At 49.8% G+C, this 15209-nt stretch overlaps 1 protein-coding gene and 1 long non-coding RNA gene across 2 annotated transcripts in view; one reads left to right on the top strand and one right to left on the bottom strand.

Annotated features, from left to right (window-relative positions):
* LOC115474172 overlaps positions 1 to 5197 on the top strand; it is a 48570-nt gene extending 43373 nt beyond the window's left edge. The window contains exon 3 of the long non-coding RNA XR_003942821.1: positions 5154 to 5197. This is a non-coding gene — a long non-coding RNA (uncharacterized LOC115474172). The remainder of the gene's footprint in view (positions 1 to 5153) is intronic.
* STK39 (serine/threonine kinase 39) overlaps positions 1 to 15209 on the bottom strand; it is a 479134-nt gene that overhangs the window by 425785 nt on the left and 38140 nt on the right. The gene's annotated exons all lie outside the window — the stretch shown is intronic.

Raw genomic sequence — 15209 nt, 5'->3', positions numbered from 1 at the left:
AAATCTCACATCAAGTCACAACAAAGCTATCATCCAAAGACGGTGCTCAGAAGATAGCTAAACAAAGGAAATTCTGTTCTACAGTATCAAGTTTTTTTTTTTTTTTAAATCCCCACTTCTTAAGGTACTTTGTAATTTGAAACTGCACAGTATCACTTTTATGCAAGAGGGTAATTAACTGCTCACATTATAAATGTATGTAGTTTTAACGCCATGGACTTTGGAAAAAAAAAAAGTAGCTCCACTTATAAACCATTCTAAGCACCCTCACCTTTATACCAAATCTCTACAAATAAATATCTGCACAGTTTTGAAAATTCAGTACCAAGTACATTCAAAATTCCATCCCAGCCCCACAATTTCAACTTATTTTTCATATACCACAAAATCAACACACACTAGCTACTGCTAGTGATATGCAACTTATCCTTAAAATCGAGCGTGGTACCGGAAGATTGGAGGGTGGCCAATGTAACGCCGATTTTTAAAAAAGGCTCCAGGGGAGATCCAGGAAATTATAGACCAGTGAGTCTGACATCAGTGCCAGGGAAAATGGTAGAGGCTATTATTAAAACAAAATTACAGAGCACATCCGAGGACATGGATTACTGAGACCAAGTCAGCACGGCTTTTGTGTGAGGAAATCTTGCCTCACCAATTTACTTCAATTCTTTGAAGGAGTAAACAAACATGTGGACAAAGGGGAACCGGTTGATATTGTGTATCTGGATTTTCAAAAGGCGTTTGACAAGGTACCTCATGAAAGGCTACAGAGAAAATTGGAGGGTCATGGGATAGGAGGAAATGTCCTATTGTGGATTAAAAACTGGTTGAAGGATAGGAAACAGAAGTGAAGTTAAATGGTCAGTATTCACAATGGAGAAGGGTAGTTAGTGGGGTTCCTCGGGGTCTGTGCTAGGACCGCTGCTTTTAATATATTTATAAATGATTTAGAGATGGGAATAACTAGTGAGGTAATTAAATTTGCTGATGACACAAAGTTATTCAAAGTTGTTAAACCGCGACAGGATTGTGAAAAATTACAAGAGGACCTTACGAGACTGGGAGACTGGGCGGCTAAATGGCAGATGACATTTAATGTGAGCAAGTGCAAGGAGATGCATGTGGGAAAAAAGAACCCGAATTATAGCTACGTCATGCAAGGTTCCACGTTAGGAGTTACGGACCAAGAAAGGGATCTGGGTGTCGTCGTCGATAATACACTGAAACCTTCTGCTCAGTGTGCTGCTGCGGCTAGGAAAGGCGAATAGAATGTTGGTTATTATTAGGAAAGGTATGGAAAACAGGTGTGAGGATGTTATAATGCCGTGTATCGCTCTATGGTGCGACCGCACCTTGAGTATTGTGTTCAATTCTGGTCGCCGCATCTCAAGAAGATATAGTAGAATGGAAAAGGTGCAGCGAAGGGAGACTAAAATGATAAAGGGGATGGGACGACTTCCCTATGAAGAAAGATTAAGGAGGCTAGGGGCTATTCATCTTGGAGAAGAGACGGCTGAGGGGAGACATGATAGAGGTATATAAATAATGAGTGGAGTGGAACAGGTGGATGTGGAAGCATCTGTTCACGCTTTCCAAAAATACTAGGACTAGGGGGCATGCAATGAAACTACAGTGTAGTAAATTTAAAACAAATCGGAGAAAATGTTTCTTCACCCAACGTATAATTAAACTCTGGAATTCGTTGCCGGAGAAAGTGGTGAAGGCGGTTAGCTTAGCAGAGTTTAAAAAGGGGTTTGGACGGTTTTCCTAAAGGACAAGTCCATAAACCGCTACTAAATGACTTGGGAAAAATCCACAATTCCTCCACAATTCCAGGAATAACATGTATAGAATGTTTGTACGTTTGGGAAGCTTGCAGGTGCACTTGGCCTGGATTGGCCGCTGTCGTGGACAGGATGCTGGGCTCGATGGACCCTTGGTCTTTTTCCCAGTATGGCATTAGTATGTACTTATATACTTATGTACTTATCTAAGCAATTAACAAAATTTAAAAAGGGGGTAGAAGCTATGAAAAAACAATTCAATATCTGACAGTAGCACAGGATTAACAAACCAGTATTACAGAATCAGAAGCATGTTTATATATAATTTCTTTTTGGTTAACATAAGCACCATATAAGTAGATCAGGGTTATGCCAGAATCGCAAAGCTGGCAGAAAAGTCCGCAGTTAAAGATTGCAGAACTAACTCTTTGCCCAAAACAAGATAGGGAAGTTAAAGGTGTTGCCTAACAGTGGCCTGGAGGTCCAGCCCCTAAAAATAAAGTACTATAACATAATAATAAAGTACTATAAACATAAAAGACCAACTCATATTTTGGCAAGCTAAACAAGGACTGATCGTGTGTATCAACCAGGTCACCAACTATATGTGTTAAGACATATAGGGGATTTTTTACAAAAGCTTAGCTCAAGTTATCTGCAGCAGGGCCCTGCTGCAGATAACTCGAGCTAAGCTTTAGTAAAAATCCCCCATAATGCGGAGAGGAACTTCAATCTGACAGATCAAACCTACTTCTGATGAGCACTTCAGTTGTGGATCCACATCCTACTTAAACCTAATTAAAACTTCCTTCATTCTGGTACCTGAAGTACAGTGTAATCCGCTTAAGTGCACAAGGGTCTGGGACCAAAGAAATACATGCAGTTAACCGGAGCGTGCACTTAACCGTTGTGACCCAAAGAAGCTTGACATCTGATAAACATATGTACAGCACTGTTTATTATCGTACAGTATACAATCTCCGTTAACTGATGTTATACAGTCTCCATTAACTGACGTTAGGCTTACTTGAAGTAATGAGTCATAGTCCTCTGTACACTCTTTGGTGTCTGTCAGTTCCATAGACTATGTCTGCCAGACGGTAAAAACTGTCATAGCACTGACATCCAGTGGCTTCCAGATAGGCCTGCAGGGTGTTGAGACTCTCCAGCACTCTTGCAAAAGTGACAGGAGGTTGTTGAATTTCGTCAGCATGTGCCTTGCTACTCAATTCATCATCTGATTCATCATCAGCCGTTGCCTGCATGTAGGCGCATATCCTGTCTTCAGCTGTCCGTTCAACTCCACCCATTATTTTATAGACCTCTATCATATCTCCCCTCAGCCGCCTTTTCTCCAAGCTGAAGAGCCCTAGTCGCTTTAGCCTTTCCTCGAAGGGAAGTCGTCCCATCCCCTTTATCATTTCCGTTGCCCTTCTCTGTACCTTTTCTAATTCCACTATAACTTTTTTTAGATGTGGCAACCAGAATTGAACACGATATTGAGGTGCGGTCCGCACCATGGAGCGATACAAAGGCATTATAACATCCTCATTTTTGTTTCCATTCCTTCTCTAATAATACCTAACATTCTATTTGCTTTCTTAGCCACAGCAGCACAATGAGCAGAAGGTTTCGATGTATCATCGATGACGACACCTAGATCCCTTTCTTGGTCTGTGACTCCTAACGTGGATCTCGGATTTCTTGATGTATGTCAGCAAGCAGCTGAAGGATTTCCAGCAACCAAAAATGTTGCTATCTGTGCCCCCAAAAATCGATTGTAAAGTTCACCAATGCTGATCTTTATATGGTAGCCACACTTGCTCAAATCATTCTACTACCAGTATTAAGAATGATGAATGCATCAAAGTGTGACTAAAAAGTTTCAAATTCTGGTTTCTGTTTAGTGTTTCACATTAGGCCTACAGCTTGTAATGTCATAGACTGCTAGATTAGAAGTGAGTAATAGTTTAAGAATACTATATGGTTCAGTTGGACCACAGTACACAATTTAAGCATTTTTGATTTGACATAAAAAGAAACCAATGTACAATAATTTCTTTCATGTAATTTTAAAAGAAGAAGTTTTCACTAAGTAATTCTATACCACTTTTGACCTAAACAAAAGTTCTAAAAAAAGTGAAATATTGCAATAAAATGTTTATTAGAAAATATGAAAGTAAACAAACTATATTAAACATAAATGCATCATAATTACCATCGAGAGCACCAATTGAGCTGCAATGTAACACATTTTATCTAAAGAAAGCCATCTTGCTCTCTGGTGGTAAGACATGAGGTCCTGCCCATCTGTGACATCACTAGCATCCAATCGCCCCTTGTGGGGATATAAAAGCGTGCCCATTCGGATGCATGCTACCCTTAAGTGAGCCCCCTTTGTGGGCAGTGGCAATTTTTGTATATTTAATTTTTATTGGAAATTTTGCTTTCAAAGATGTATTGATTTTTAGTATACTTATGGAGCTAGGGATTACCTTATGTTTAGGATATCCCTTTTTTGAAAGCTGACCCCAATACTTCAATGTTAAATTCTCAACTGTTTTATTCTCTTGCCAATTCTAATCCTCTTAATATTATTGTAGGTGTCCACATGGTTGATTATATAGATCAAATAGGTCTTATTTTCATATAGACATTTGATTTCCATTAAGCCTCATGCAGACTGCATTCCTACCATCATCTTTGTTCACTGCTGTTAATTTAACGCTAGGTCAATATGTAACAAAACACATTGTTCGAGACATGATAGGTGATAGGTTGTGTCCACATTTATAACAAACTTGGATAATTAATAATGGCTCTTGTATTTTATCTGATACATTGTCCTCCAGGGTATAAGGTAGTCAGTCTAGAGTGGATAAAAAAAATAGGGAGGCATTGCTTTCATTAGTAGTTTTATTAATCTTCATTTAGAGGATGTAACTGATTCTGATGTGGTATGTTTTAAGTATTTATCATCAGTTGCTTTACTGTTAAGCTCCTTTCAATCTAATCATTGTAAAGGCCATTGTTTGATTTGCAGATTTTACTCAGGATAGTACTGTTAAATTCTTTGTATCTGATTCTGAACGTTTTTTCCTGTCCAATACCAAGGTTTACTGTAAAGTCACCAGAAAACAGATGCTGATAATTTGAGCATGGGGGGGGGGGGGGGGGGGGTGAGACTGAGAAAATCTCTGACTCTAGAGAGCCAATAAGAGCCCTGGCATGTGACCGTAGCCTCAGTATTTGAATACAAACGCAGACAGGAAAAGAAATACCTATAGTTTCTGTGCCCAAGGAATTCAAGCAGCCAGAAAGCACAACATAAAAAGTGCTCAACATCGGCTTAGCCGTATAAACAAGGCTCACCAGCAACTCTTCTCAGAGCAATGGTATGGCCAATTATGTACAGATTTATGCAGCTCTTTAACTGTTCAACTTGCACGGGATACTGTATTTCTTTGCACATTTCTTTAACTGTTCAACTTGCATAAGATGATATATTTCGCTAACTGTTTAACTTGCAAAACATTATGAATTTCTTTAACTGTCTAACTGGCAGAACAGCTCTGTAGACGACAGTTGAATATCTGTACACAGTAAGGTGAGACATAGCTCATAAGACAGAATACGGGAGGGGGCCTGGGCCAGTCCGGAAGGACTAAGGAAGCAAATTAGCAGGTAAGGTCTAATTCTCCTTCCTTAGCATCCCTCCGGACCGGCCCAGGATTGGACTGATGGGACGTAACAAAGCAGAAGTCCTAAGGGAGGGACCCCAGCAAACCCACTGAGAGAACCCTTGATGCAAACACCGCCTCCTGATAGCGCTGAACGTCCAGCCTTAGAGAAAGAATGGAGAGAAGACTAAGTCGCCGCTTTACAAATCTCCGCTGGAGACACCAAGAAACACTCCGCCCAAGAGGCTGCCTGACCTCAAGTAGAATGAACTTTAAGCGCCTCCGGAACTGGCCTGGCCGTTAAGATATAAGCTGACGCTATCAGTCTCCTTAATCCATCTAGATAACGTGGGCTTAGAGCTGACGAGCCCTTGCGGTGACAGCAAACAATAAAAAGACGGTTCCGAGCGCCGGAACTCTTCAGTGACTGCTAGATATCTTTTAAGAACTCTCTTAACTCTAGAGTACGCAACTTCTTTTGCTCTTGCGTTCCTGAGGCCGATCCCAGAACCGGAAGAAAAACTGACTGGGACATATGAAAACGAGACAGCACCTTAGGTAAAAAAAGAAAGGCACTGGACGAAGCACTACTCGCTCTTTGGAAAATTCTAGAAATGGAGACCTGCAGGAAAAAGCTTGCAACTCCGAGACCCTCCTTGCTGACGCAATAGCCACCAAGATACTGTCTTAAGCGTCAAATCCTTTAAAGAACAAGCTAAACAACGGCTCAAACGAAGGCCCCATAAGGGCCGAAAGTAACCATATTAAGGTCCCAAGATGGAAAAAACGACCTGACCGGTAGGACGCAGGATACTGACTCCCTTCAAAAAATTGGGGACATCGGGATACTAGCCAAAGTCTTCCCTCAATCCGACCTCTGAAACAGGAAAGAGCTGCTGCCTGAACCTTAAGCGAGGAAAGAGACAGACCTTTATCAAAACCTCGCTGCAGAAAATCTAGCATCTGAGCTTGGACGCCCGAAAAGGTGCTATCCCAGCCTCTGCACACCAAGCCTCAAAAATTCTCCAGGTGCGAATGTAGCTTAAAGAGGTGGAGCGACGGCGCGACCGAGCAATCGTGGAAATGACTGACAGCTGAAAACCCCTCTTAGCTAAACGGGCTCATTCAAAAGCCAAGCAGTAAGACAAAATAGAGCCGGGTCTGGATGCGGAACCGGGCCTTGATGCAGCAAGTTGATGTGCAGCGGAAGACGAACAGGAGACGCCACCCTCAGACGCTGAAGATCCACGTTCCAAGGACGTCGAGGCCAATCCGGGCTACCAGAATTACTGGCCGCCCGTGCTCCTCGATCCTCTGTAGAAGACGACCTAATAGAGGCCACCAGAGGAACACATAAAGAAGATCCAGGGCCACTGTTGTAAGAGCACGTCTATCACTTTCGTTCCTGCATCTCTTCGGCGACTGAAGATGCGAGGAACTTTTGCATTGCGACTGGAGGCAAAAAGATCTAGAACCGGAATGCCCCAGTGCTCTACTACCAATTGAAAGGCCCGATCGCTGGAAGCCCATTCTCCTGGATCGAGGGTGTGACGGCTGAGAAAGTTCGCTTGAATGTTTCCACTCCTGCCACATGCGAGGCTGATATGGCCGTGAGATGCATCTCCACCCACACCATGATACTCTCCGCCTCGCGACACAATAGACGGCACCTTCGTTCCCCCTTGGCGGTTGATGTAGGCCACCGCCGAGGCGTTGTCCGATAGAACTCTCACCGCTTTGCCTACTGAGTTCTAACAGCTGACAGAAGTGCTGAAGGGCTAACCGAATCGCCCTGGTTTCCAAGAAGTGGATGGATTGAGCCGCCTCCAGAGGAGACCAAATCCCTGGGTCCACCTGTCCAGACAATGAGCTCCCCAGCCTCGACTGGCATCTGTCGTTAAGGCTATCCACTGAGGAGACTCCAAGGGCATTCCTACCGTCAAATTCTTCATCTGTAGCCACCAAACTAGGAGAGGCGAGTTCTCGAATGCGAAGAGGCAACCTCGTCAGCAGAGAGTCCCTCTGGGAGGACCACCGAGACAGAAGAGACCACTGGAGAGACCTCATATGCTCCCTTGCCCAGGGCACTACTTCTATAGGTTGCCGCCATGGAACCGAGAACCTGAAGATAATCTTGAGCGGACGGTCTGGTCTGCTGAAGTAAACCCAGAATCTGAGACTGGAGTTTTAGAATCCTGCCCTGCGGGAGAAAGACTCGTCCGCGGCAGCCGTGTCGAAGGTGACCCCCAAATACTCCAGAGACTGTGGTGGGACTAACCGACTCTTGGTTACATTCACGACCCAACCTAGGGACTGCAAGAACATCATCACCCTGGTCCGTGACATGACAACTCTCTTGATAAGAGTTCACCTCTGATCAACCAGTCGTCTAGATATGGATGCACCAGAATCCCTTCTTTCCTGAGAGCCGCTACCACCACTACCATAACTTTGATAAATGTGCGTGGTGCCGTCGCCAGGCCAAAGGGCAGAGGTGCGAAACTGGTAATGGCGCCCTAGAATGGCAAAACGCAAGAACTTGTGGTGCGCCGGACGAATCGGAATATGCAAATATGCCTTTGTCAGATCTAAAGCTGTCAAATATTCTCCTTTGCGAACTACCACTATGACTGACCGAAGGGTCTCCATCCGAAAACTGTGACCCTGAGAGCGCGATTGACAGCTTTGAGGTCCAAAATAGGGCTAAAAGAATCCTCCTTTTTGGGAACCACAAAGTAAATGGAATACCGGCCCTGCCTGTACTCGGAAGGAGGAACTGGACAAATAGCCTGAAGATCTAAAAGCCTCTGTAGAGTCTCCCGAACCGCCCCCGCTTTGAGAGGAGAGCGGCAGGGAGACTTCAGAAAGGCGTCTGAAATAGGCCTTGCAAATTCTAAGGCATAACCGTCTCTTACAGCTTCCAAGACCCACTGATCTGAGGTAATGTGGGCCCACCTCTGATAGAACTAAGAAAACCGAGCTCCTACAGGAATCAGAGGAGGAGCCCTCGCATCTTCATTGGGAAGCACGTGAAGGGGCGCGGAAACCACCGCCTGAGAATCTACCTGCTCTGCGGTAACCTCGAAAGGACTGTTAAAAAATCGCGACTTCTGAGTTTGAGGAGCTCTATCAGATTGAAATCTGCAGAAAGGACGAAGCCTACCACGACCAAACAAGGAACCTCTATTGGACAGAAAAGGCCTATCTTCAGGGAGACGAGGCACTTTAGAGTCCCCCAGGGAATGAACCAACTTATCCAAGTCTTCACCAAATAGAAAAGAACCCCTAAACGGAAATTTACTTAACTTAAGACTTGGAAGCCGCATCCGCCGACCAACCTTTCAACCAAAGCGAGGCGGCGAGCTGCAACCCCCAAAGCCAAGGACTTAGAAGAAGCCCGCAAAAGATCACACAAATCATCAGCTAGAAAGGCAGAGCCCGTCTCAATCTTAGCCACTTCTACATCTATAGCCGCCAGATCATCAGAAGATCTATCCAAGACTCTCTCTGCCCAACGAAAACAGGCTCTAGCCACTAAAGAACCACAAATGGCCGCCTGCACTGCCAAAGAAGAAACATCAAAATTCTGTTTCAGAAGAGAGTCCAAGCGCCTGTCCTGGGCATCCCGAAGAGCCGTTCCTCCATCTACGGGAACAGTATTACGTTTAGTGACCGCCGAGACCACTGCATCAACTATCGGAAGCTTAAGAAGAGCTTTATCAGCCTCCGGCACTGGATAGAGTCGACTCATAGACCTTGTGGGACGAAAAGCAGCATCCGGGACCTCCCATTGAGCTTTAATAACCTCCCAGATGTCCTCATGCATGGGAAAAGTTCTACTGGAAGCCCTAGAACCTTTAACCAGTAAATCCACTTTACGAACTTCTGATGCTGGAGGCTGATCTTCAAAATTTAAAGTAGTAGAAACCATAGAAATAAGATCCTGTAAATCCTCTTTATGAAATACCCTAGCCACCGAGGGGTCTTCCCCCTGGCCCAAAGGAACAGTGTCAGGATCTATAGAGGAAGAATCCTCGCAAGCATGCTCCGCCAGTTCTTCCTCTTCCTCCAAAAGGGCATTTCTTGATTGTGCTCTGACAAAACATCAAATTGTAACTCACACGGCCTAGGCCTCTTAGAGGGAGGAACAGCAGAGCTAACAGGAACCCCTGACATTCTCGCTCCTGAGCCGTCCCTCTGCATGAGAAAGGCCTGGTACATCTGCAGGACAAACTCAGGTGGAAAACCCCCTGCCTGAGTGTCTGCAGCGTGTACCAGCTCCACCGACATGGATTCTCCTAAAATCGCAGCATTTTGAGAGGCAAACACGACACCCAACGACGAAGCAGGTGTGGAATCCAAAATGGCCGCTGTTCGCGACCAACCCTCGCTGCAGCCCAGTGTTGCCAGGTGGGCGGTTTTCCCGCCCAATTGGGCGGTTTTAAAGCGGAGGATGCGGGAAATTTTCGAATGATGCGGGGTGCGGTTTATTGGGCGGTTTTCCGCGGGCCGCGGTGCGCGATTGGGCGGTTTTCGTGCGGCCGCTGATTGGCCAGTTTCACATGCGGTACCACGGTAACCAGACAAATAGACTAATAGAAGCCCCGCGGAGGCGGGTTGAGCAGCTGTTTTAAATGCCGAGCTGAGGCGCCACCCCCCCCCACCCGCCGACTGGACTGTGAGAGCAGACTTGTCAGTGACTTGTCCGCTCGCCGCCCCGTCCCGTCCGTGATTTGTTTGAGAGACGAGAAAGAAAAAAAACACTGCAACCTGTACTACAATATCGCGTAAGAGAACTTTTTTTTCAAGTTATTGAAATTTAAACCCCCGCCGCAGCCGCCCCCTGGACTCCCGAGTCGCCACTCGCGGCGGCGGCTGGACACCCCCTCCCACCCCCCGACTCGAGTCGCCTCGGCGCCGCTGCCCTGCTGTCCTCCGAGTGAGGAATGAGGATCTGATTCCCCCCAAATTCCCCCCGCCCTGCCCGCTCTCCCTCACACCAGTTTGGAGCCCTCCCTCCGGTCCGGACCCCTCACCCATCCTCCGGAAGGACTGGATTCTTCCGATGATCGATCCCCCAAATTCCACCCTTCCCCCCCCCGCCCTGGCGCCCTCCCCCTCCATCATTCACACCAGCCTGGATCCCGGAGCCGTCCCGATCCGGACCCCCCGCCCTCACCCACCCGGAATCGTGAAGAGGACCTGAACTCCCCCCAGCCATCTCTCACCCCATTACTCAGAGTTGCGCTGGAACTCAGATCCCCCAGACCACCTCCGAGTCCCCCCAGGCAGACCCCACCCCCTGAGTACTCCCAGATGCCATGCCATGTGGTTGTGGGCCCCCACCCTCTTTCCCCTCCCGTTGATTTGTTTGAGAGACGAGAAAGAAAAAAAAACACTGCAACCTGTACTACAATATCGCGTAAGAGAACTTTTTTTCAAGTTATTGAAATTTAAACCCCCGCCGCAGCCGCCCCCTGGACTCCCGAGTCGCCACTCGCGGCGGCGGCTGGACACCCCCCCCCCCCCCCCCCCCGACTCGAGTCGCCTCGGCGCCGCTGCCCTGCTGTCCTCCGAGTGAGGAATGAGGATCTGATCCCCCAAATTCCCCCCGCCCTGCCCGCTCTCCCTCACACCAGTTTGGAGCCCTCCTCCGGTCCGGACCCCTCACCCATCCTCCGGAAGGACTGGATTCTTTCCGATGATCGATCCCCAATTCCACCCTTCCCCCCCCCCCCCCCGCCCTGGCGCCCTCCCCTCCATCATTCACACCAGCCTGGATCCCGGAGCCGTCCCGATCCGGACCCCCCGCCCTCACCCACCCGGAATCGTGAAGAGGACCTGAACTCCCCCCCAGCCATCTCTCACCCCATTACTCAGAGTTGCGCTGGAACTCAGATCCCCCAGACCACCTCCGAGTCCCCCCAGGCAGACCCCACCCCCTGAGTACTCCCAGATGCCATGCCATGTGGTTGTGGGCCCCCACCCTCTTTCCCCTCCCGTAGTGAGTCTCCGACCTCCTAGAGGGCTCTCCCGTACTGTCCGTCCGTCTTCTACTCTCTCTCTTCATACCTTCATCTTCACTTCTTGTCCCGAGACCGTCGTCTACTCTCCGACCGACTCAGACCAGCAGCAGCAGCAGCAGGACATTCACAATATTCATTCTCATTTATTTTCCGGATCCGACAGGGAGGGCGGGGTTATGTACGTGACGTCAGCAATTTGAAGCCACCACCAGTTCATCTACACTGTTGCTTTGTTCTGAGTGTGTAATGCTGCTACAGCAGTACACTCAAAACAAAGCAACAAGACTACTACTATTTAACAAGCAAGCAAAGCAAACCTTCCTGCTACTCCAGTCCCCACTGCATGCAAATCCTCCTGGACCCTGCACCCACTCCCCCCCTTTCCCTAGTCCTGACTCTCTGCTGGACGCCCCAGCCCCCCCCTCTCTCCTGACCCCCTCCCATACTCTCTGGATCCACCCCTCCTCTCCCTAGTCCCGACTCGCTGCTGGACCCCCCCACCCTCCCCCCCTGACCCCCTCCCATACTCTCTGGATCCACCCCCTCCTCTCCCTAGTCCCGACTCGCTGCTGGACCCTCCCACCCTCTCCCCCTGACCCCCTCCCATACTCTCTGGATCCACCCCCTCCTCTCCCTAGTCCCGACTCGCTGCTGGACCCTCCCACCCTCTCCCCCTGACCCCCTCCCATACTCTCTGGACCCACCCCCTCCTCTCCCTAGTCCCGACTCACTGCTGGACCCTCCCACCCCTCTCCCCCTGACCCCCTCCCATACTCTCTGGACCCACCCCCTCCTCTCCCTAGTCCTCCCAACTTGCTGCTAGACCCTCCCACCCTCTCCCCCTGACCCCCTCCCATACTCTCTGGATCCACCCCCTCCTCTCCCGAGTCCCGACTCACTGCTGGACCCTCCCACCCTCTCCCCCTGACCCCCTCCCATACTCTCTGGATCCACCCCCTCCTCTCCCTAGTCCCGACCTCACTGCTGGACTCTCCCACCCTCTCCCCTGACCCCCTCCCATACTCTCTGGACCCACCCCCTCCTCTCCCTAGTCCTCCCAACTTGCTGCTAGACCCTCCCACCCTCTCCCCCTGACCCCCTCCCATACTCTCTGGATCCACCCCCTCCTCTCCCTAGTCCCGACTCACTGCTGGACCCTCCCCACCCTCTCCCCCTGACCCCCTCCCATACTCTCTGGATCCACCCCCTCCTCTCCCTAGTCCCGACTCGCTGCTGGACCCTCCCACCCTCTCCCCCTGACCCCCTCCCATACTCTCTGGATCCACCCCCTCCTCTCCCTAGTCCCGACTCACTGCTGGACTCTCCCACCCTCTCCCCCTGACCCCCTCCCATACTCTCTGGACCCACCCCCTCCTCTCCCTAGTCCTCCCAACTCGCTGCTAGACCCTCCCACCCTCTCCCCCTGACCCCCTCCCATACTCTCTGGACCCACCCCCTCCTCTCCCTAGTCCCGACTCACTGCTGGACCCTCCCACCCTCTCCCCCTGACCCCCTCCCATACTCTCTGGATCCACCCCCTCCTCTCCCTAGTCCCGACTCGCTGCTGGACCCTCCCACCCTCTCCCCCTGACCCCCTCCCATACTCTCTGGACCCCCCCCCTCCTCCCCCTAGTCCCGACTCACTGCTGGACTCTCCCACCCTCTCCCCCTGACCCCCTCCCATACTCTCTGGACCCACCCCCTCCTCTCCCTAGTCCTCCCAACTTGCTGCTAGACCCTCCCACCCTCTCCCCCCTGACCCCCTCCCATACTCTCTGGATCCACCCCCTCCTCTCCCTAGTCCCGACTCACTGCTGGACCCTCCCACCCTCTCCCCCTGACCCCCTCCCATACTCTCTGGATCCACCCCCTCCTCTCCCTAGTCCCGACTCGCTGCTGGACCCTCCCACCCTCTCCCCCTGCCCCCCTCCCATACTCTCTGGACCCACCCCCTCCTCTCCCTAGTCCCGACTCACTGCTGGACTCTCCCACCCTCTCCCCCTGACCCCCTCCCATACTCTCTGGACCCACCCCCTCCTCTCCCTAGTCCTCCCAACTTGCTGCTAGACCCTCCCACCCTCTCCCCCTGACCCCCTCCCATACTCTCTGGACCCACCCCCTCCTCTCCCTAGTCCCGACTCACTGCTGGACCCTCCCACCCTCTCCCCCTGACCCCCTCCCATACTCTCTGGATCCACCCCCTCCTCTCCCTAGTCCCGACTCGCTGCTGGACCCTCCCACCCTCTCCCCCTGACCCCCTCCCATACTCTCTGGACCCACCCCCTCCTCTCCCTAGTCCCGACTCACTGCTGGACTCTCCCACCCTCTCCCCCTGACCCCCTCCCATACTCTCTGGACCCACCCCCTCCTCTCCCTAGTCCTCCCAACTTGCTGCTAGACCCTCCCACCCTCTCCCCCTGACCCCCTCCCATACTCTCTGGATCCACCCCCTCCTCTCCCTAGTCCCGACTCACTGCTGGACCCTCCCACCCTCTCCCCCTGATCCCCTCCCATACTCTCTGGATCCACCCCCTCCTCTCCCTAGTCCCGACTCGCTGCTGGACCCTCCCACCCTCTCCCCCTGACCCCCTCCCATACTCTCTGGACCCACCCCCTCCTCTCCGTAGTCCTCCCAACTTGCTGCTAGACCCTCCCACCCTCTCCCCCTGACCCCCTCCCATACTCTCTGGACCCACCCCCTCCTCTCCCTAGTCCCGACTCACTGCTGGACCCTCCCACCCTCTCCCCCTGACCCCCTCCCATACTCTCTGGACCCACCCCCTCCTCTCCCTAGTCCCGACTCACTGCTGGACTCTCCCACCCTCTCCCCCTGACCCCCTCCCATACTCTCTGGACCCACCCCCTCTTCTCCCTAGTCCTCCCAACTTGCTGCTAGACCCTCCCACCCTCTCCCCCTGACCCCCTCCCATACTCTCCGAGTCGCCAAGGTGGCGGCTGGACCTCCTGGACCCCGCACCCATTTTTATTTCTTCCACAGCTTATATTTTCAAACATGCATTGCTGGCTTGTGCTGCATATGGATGTACACAGAGGAGTATTGGTATCATCGGTTACAGTACTACTAATTTGTTCTACACATTAAAGGGCAGACTTTTAAATGACCATCTGGGCATATGTGGTAATAATCTCATCTTTTGTTAAATGTTTTGACATATCCATGTACTTGCTGCCATGATATAATAACTGAATTCTGTTATTCTGTCTTACTGTATTTTCAAATGTAAGACTCATTGAACCTGAGTTTGCTTGAGATAATGTGGGACAAAAAAAATGTACAACAAATATACCTTTATCCTCCATCTTTTAAGACACTGCCTATCCAGCTGGATGGTGATGGCACAATGAAAGCAAGTTTGGCCCACTGAAGACTAACTCAAAATAAGTTATAACCTGTTTCTTAGCTGAAATTGCAGCCCTATGATGCCTCTGTGGTTATGTTCTACTAATAAGTAAAACCATTCACTGGCTGTCTTGAAATGATTATATAACCTTTAGATTAGATGCATGACTAGGGACATAAATCTGCATTTTTCATGAAACAAAATATTTATATTTATTTTCACTTATTTATTTTAATTACATTTGTATCCCACATTTTCCCACCTATTTGTAGGCTCAATGTGGCTTACATAGTTCCGGGGTAGCGTTTGCAGACTCTGGTGTAAACAAAGAGTGATGTTGTGGTACGGTAAGGG

Source organism: Microcaecilia unicolor, chromosome 7, assembly GCF_901765095.1.
Source record: "Microcaecilia unicolor chromosome 7, aMicUni1.1, whole genome shotgun sequence".
NCBI lineage: Eukaryota > Metazoa > Chordata > Amphibia > Gymnophiona > Siphonopidae > Microcaecilia > Microcaecilia unicolor.
This window is presented reverse-complemented; position numbering and strand designations above follow the sequence as displayed.